The sequence below is a fragment of the Vulpes lagopus genome, chromosome 1 (assembly GCF_018345385.1).
Source record: "Vulpes lagopus strain Blue_001 chromosome 1, ASM1834538v1, whole genome shotgun sequence".
Classification (NCBI taxonomy): domain Eukaryota; kingdom Metazoa; phylum Chordata; class Mammalia; order Carnivora; family Canidae; genus Vulpes; species Vulpes lagopus.
The window spans coordinates 26,269,820-26,275,819 of record NC_054824.1 but is presented as its reverse complement, the minus strand read 5'-3'; positions in this window follow the sequence as shown (position 1 = coordinate 26,275,819).

Sequence of the window (6,000 nt, the reverse complement as noted above, 5' to 3'; positions counted from 1 at the left end):
GCCTGCTTCTCCCTCTGCCTGTGTCTCTGCCTCTCTCTCTCTCTCTCCGTCTCTCATGAATAAATAATAAATAAAATCTTAAAAAAAAATCCAGCCCCATTGCTCCAGCAAATTCCCTTAGATACCAAAACTCCTCCAACTTCATACCTTAAATACCCAGTTGCCTGTTTTGAAACACCTTTCTTTACAAGATTTATAGAGAGCACCCTAGTCTGATTTCTAGCCCCAGGGTATACAGGTTACACAAGTAAATATTAAAAGTAAAGAAGTGAATTTAGCAGAAGTACGAGAGAGTGATTGTGGAGCTCACTGTGCTATGTTCCTTACAATTCCTCCTACTTTCCAGGGCTCTGTAATCACAGAGTGACAACTTAAAGCCTCCCTATACAAGGTTCTTTGTGAATGTATCCTGGACCTCCACTGCAAAAAAATCCATATCCCGTGGACAGCAACAGATCTTCTATTTTTTTTAATTTTTTAAATTTATTTATGATAGTCACACACAGAGAGAGAGAGAGAGAGAGAGAGAGAGAGAGAGAGAGAGAGGCAGAGACATAAGCAGAGGGAGAAGCAGGCTCCATGCACCGGGAGTCCGACGTGGGGCTCGATCCCGGGTCTCCAGGATCGCGCCCTGGGCCAAAGGCAGGCGCCAAACCACTGCGCCACCCAGGGATCCCAGCAACAGATCTTCTAAACTATAAATCCCTCTTAGAAGACCCTACCAAATTTAGAGAGGAGTTGGAAAGTTTAGTGGTCATTCACAAGCCCACTCACAGGGGCCTAAATTGGCTGTTGAGGGGTGTTCTTCCCAACCAAGATTATACTATAACCATCAGACAAGCCAGATGGCTCCCAGGGAGACTCTCCCCCACCCCAAGGAAACAGATGACCAGAAACTCTTTCAGGCCCTCTCTCCTACAAATAACCAGGAAATAGTTCAGCTGGAGATTGATAGGGACTTGATAAGAGAAATATTAGAAGTTTTCACCCTAAAATGAAATGGTCTAAGATTGAGTTATGCATTCAGAAAGAAGAGCATCCAAAGGCCTTTTGTTAAATGCTTTATACAGACTTCTTAAAGACATTAAATACATTAAGCCCTGAAGTTCCAGAACAAAGACATTTTCTGAATTCCCATTTTATTTGTAATGGAAGTCTTCCTGATATAAAGAAACAAATTGAAGATAATTTAATTGAATGGGTAGCTCAGCCCCTCGATATTCAGGCTGCAATCCAGTTCTTTAAAGAATTGGAAACAACTGTCTTTGTCTTGCAAATCTCTACAAAGCCAGAAATGTGGTTCTAGAAGCAATTCAAAGCCTACTATTCTCACTAATCCTCAAGCCCCTATTCATCTCAAAATTCTTTTTTTTTAAATCTTTATTATTTTTTTTAATTTTTATTTATTTATGATAGTCACACACAGAGAGAGAGAGAGGCAGAGACACAGGCAGAGGGAGAAGCAGGCTCCATGTACCGGGAGCCCGACGTGGGATTCGATCCCAGGTCTCCAGGATCGCTCCCTGGGCCAAAGGCAGGCGCCAAACCACTGCACCACCCAGGGATCCCTCATCTCAAAATTCTTATAGGTATTGCAAAAGATCAGGAAATTGGAGACACAAATGTCTTACACTTAAGGAAAGGAAAAATTTAATTAGTAACTAATGTAGGGGTGCCAGCCTGGCTCAGTTGGTAAAGCATGCGACCCTTGACCTTGGAGTCATTAGTTCAACCTCCACATTGGGCAGAGAGCCTACTTAAACAAAACAAAACAACATAGTAATTAACTTAAACCTCTGATAATAGGCAAATATACCCTCAAAACTCCTACTGTGAGGGAAGGCCAGGTCCAAGGATCTGGGGAGCAGGAGGGAGAGGTCCCAAAGGACCAGCCAGAAAGGTCCTTGGCTATATGAAGGATAGAAATCAAACCTGAGCCAGCAGGAAGTGAGAACAGTTTTATTATATGAATAGAGAGCAGGTACTGATGGAGAGTCTGGGAGACTCAAAAAGGAAAAGGAGAATGACTTTTGTTTTTGCTTGGGGTCTGGAGTTTTTTTTTTTTTTAATTTTTATTTATTTATGATAGTCACAGAGAGAGAGAGAGAGAGAGAGAGAGAGGCAGAGACATAGGCAGAGGGAGAAGCAGGCTCCATGCACCGGGAGCCTGATGTGGGATTCGATCCCGGGTCTCCAGGATCGCGCCCTGGGCCAAAGGCAAGCGCCAAACCACTGCGCCACCCAGGGATCCTTTTTTTTTTTTTTTTTTTAAATTTTTATTTATAAGGGTCTGGAGTTTTTATTGAGGACAATCATCTGCTCTATGTGTCTTCTTGGGCACAGAGGAACTGGTTGAACAAGGATGAGTGTGCAGATGTCCTCTGTAAGTCACTTATGCCCTAAATCCAGGGGTCTTTGTGTAAGGGTGTCAGTGGTCTCAGAAAATGTATGTGATAACCTTACCTGGTCACTCCTTAGATGTTATCTATTGTGCTGGAAGTCTCAAAAAAAATTATTACCTCCTTGACCTTTATAAGGAGGACATACATTAAGGCAGGGTTGCAGGTTCTAGCAAGAATAGAAGCAGGAAAAGGAGCAAAGGAAAAAAAAACAGCTTTTTTTCTTTGGGTCTCTTCAGTTTCCCTCTCTCACTCTCTTGGAGAAAACTTGGATAATTTCTGTGCCTTTGTCATGTAGATTTTCTACTTCCACTTTCTCTTGGAACTAAGAGCCAGTTTTTGAAATGCAAACTTTAGGGAGAGGTTTCTCATTAGAAGAAACACAAAGGGGGCAGGTATTGAAAAAGTGGGCTAATAAAAAATCTTGAATGTATTCTTCACAAATATTAGTAGAAAAAGTTTTAGCCATCTAAGGAGGTAACCTTAATTTATCTCATCTGCCAGAAACACAGCTTGGATCCAACTTCTCTTTTATAAACCAGTGAGTTTTGGGATGCCTGGGTGGCTCAGTGGTTGAGCAGCTGCCTTTGGCTTAGAGCATGATCCTAGAGTTCTGGGATCGAGTCCAGCATCAGGTTTCCTGCAGAGAGCCTGCTTCTCCCTCTACCAATGTCTCTGCTTCTCTTTCTGTGTCTCTCATGAATAAATAAAGAAAAATCTTTAGACATCGATAAGTATAAAAATCTTTATATATCGATAAGTTTTGCATTATTATGCCCATCTCATAGCTAAAGTTTTATTTTATTTTTAAAAGATTGTATTTACTTATTTTAGAGAGAGAGAGAGAGAGAGTGCATATGGGCAGGGGGAAGGGCAAAGAGAGAAAGAGAGGATCGCAAGAAGACTTGCTGTCTATAAGGTTATGTGTGTCTAGCATGTATACACGTTATAGATGTGTGTTATTTTTGTTGCTAAAATTAGTTTGTAGGAGAGCTCTATTTAATCGGATTAAAAACAAATTCTTCTAAGCAATTGTTGGGAACAAATTATGTACATAGATATAAGTTGGATAAGAATTATAGATACATTTTTTAGCAACAATTATATTTTAGGGTATGCGTACTTAAAAACAATGTTCCAAATCTCTTTGGTAGTTTGAAACTTTAGTTTTTCTAAATTAAAATAAATGATGAGATATTTGTTGAATATCTAGATCATTTCCAAATAATATAAAATAGTAATTATAGAAAGAAAAATTATACCTCTATAGAAATTATAACATGTGGATATCAAATTTTAGTCCTGGGGATCCCTGGGTGGCGCAGCGGTTTAGTGCCTGCTTTTGGCCCAGGGCGCGATCCTGGAGACCCAGGATCGAGTCCCATGTTGGGCTCCCGGTGCATGGAGCCTCTCTCTCCCTCTCTGTGTGACTATCATAAATAAATAAAAAATTTAAAAAAATAAAATTAAAAAAAATTTTTTAGTCCTGTTAACTCCGGTCATGGTGATTGTCTTTGAGGTTTTGGTATTTATGCTAAATTCTTCTGGTTTCCTCATCGGGCTACAATCTCTAAATTAACATTTCCAATTTTCTCCCATCCTTTAGTTTGGAATCACTAAGTACTAAAACTGTCCTTCACCTTAAGGTCCTGCAAACTGAAGCTTGACACTTGATATAATTTTCAGAGAAATTGGGGCTCTTTGGTGGCTCAGTCGGTTAAGCATCCAACTCTTGGTTTCAGCTCAGGTCATGATCTCAGGTTTGTGATGCCGAGTCCCAGGTCAGGCTCTATGCTCATCTCCGAGTTGGTTTGACTTTCTCTCTCCCTCTCCCTCTGCTCCTCCCATCCCCCATGCTTTCTCTCTCAAATAAATCATTTAGAAAATCTTCTTCACACTTGTTGCTGTATGTTCCTCTCAGAACGTTTACTGGTACACTGATGATATAATCAGAGGCATTCAAACTGCAAACCATGAAAATCTCTCAGATTGTTACTGCCTCCCCTCACTCCATCTGAAAGTGCTTCAACCCTGACATCTAGAAATCTTGACTGGCTGTCCTCTGGGCTCAGAAACTGATTTATCATTTTCTCTAATCATTAACCTTTGCTTTTCTTTTGTTTCTGCAGAAACAGTTCCTGTTCATTACCTGATTCCTTGCACAACATAGGCCTAACTTTGGAGCCCACCTAGGCTGCCTTCTGAAATGAGACACAAGTGTTTAACTGAACTGGCCAATTTTCAGAACTAAGAGACAGTTTCAGTAAGATGAGCAATTCAAGCTTCTTCTTCTTCTTTTTTTTTTTTTTTTTGCAATTCAAGCTTCTTGATCGTGAAACGTATTTAAAGTTTCAAAGGTGAGACTAAAGAGCAACAGAATTTGTTACCCCAAAATGTGTCTCTTAGCCTGTGGATTATCCTAAACTGGTTATTTTTAAGAAAAAGCTGACACAGGTAAGCTCTGAGAACTGAGTAGAAGTTACTTTTTTGTAAGGGACACTTATATTTATATGGGAAATCTGAGAGTGTGTCTCCTTTGTCCACTGTATCTAGAAGAAGGGGATGATTCAACCTCTAGAAACACTTATCAGTAGACTAGACCAGGACTTAAATCGTCGTAAGAGCCATATCCTGGCTTACAGTTTTCCTGGGTCTATTCCATGTATATACAGGAGGTATACGTATTACTAAACTTTGTTTTCTCCTGTTAATCTTATAGCAATTTAATCACTGGAACCTAGAAGGGCAAAAGGGAAAGCTTTTTTTGATCCTTCATGCTACAAAAGGAATACTCTCTGATGGATTTCCAATGAGGTAAATGAGATACAGTGATTAAAACTTGGAAATAAAAAAAAAAACTTGGAAATAGAAAGGCACTTTCTACATCTCTCTTTGCTTCTTTGGAGAGATACTATGAACTGACTCAAGGACTCTCCACATTCATGCTTGCAAGATTTTATTTTGCTTTATTGAGTGATTATTTTCACCTTGGTTAATTTATAAGCTTGAATAACCGAGGCTGTTTTAAAAGCGTTTCCTTCAAGTGTTGTTCCTGGTTCTCATTCACATGTGGCTTTTCCTCCTGTGGAAAGAGAGAAAAATAAAAAAAGAAAGAAAGATCCAAACAGGCAATAAAAATATCCCTCCTCATTTAATTACCTGTCCATCTTCTTTCTGGGACAACTCAAGGACTAAAATCAATCCTCCTAAACGTGGGCCTGTGTTCGGAGCCCCTGGAATCGTTTCAGCATGTGGAGCAGCACCTGCCTAGGGTTTCCAACATCCTATTTGAGTCCCTCCACCGCTCCTCTCAAGAAAAATGTCTTCCTTGTCAAAATGTGGCATGTTTGTAACCGATGCCAATAGAGCGTCAAAGCCGCGCTCCTTCTTTGTGCCTGCGGGCACGGCAGGGGTTCGCACACTGGGGCTCCCTTCGCCTGGACCGAACCCACGCAGACGGCAGCCCTCGCCTCGGAGTCCGGGAGGGGCCTGCCTGGGGCCGGCGGCCCAGCTCTTCGGGGAGCGCAGGTTGAGCCGCCGGAGACCGAGCAGCAGTGCCCGCGCCGCGGCCTCGCCAGGACAGCCTGGAGCATCCCCTCCC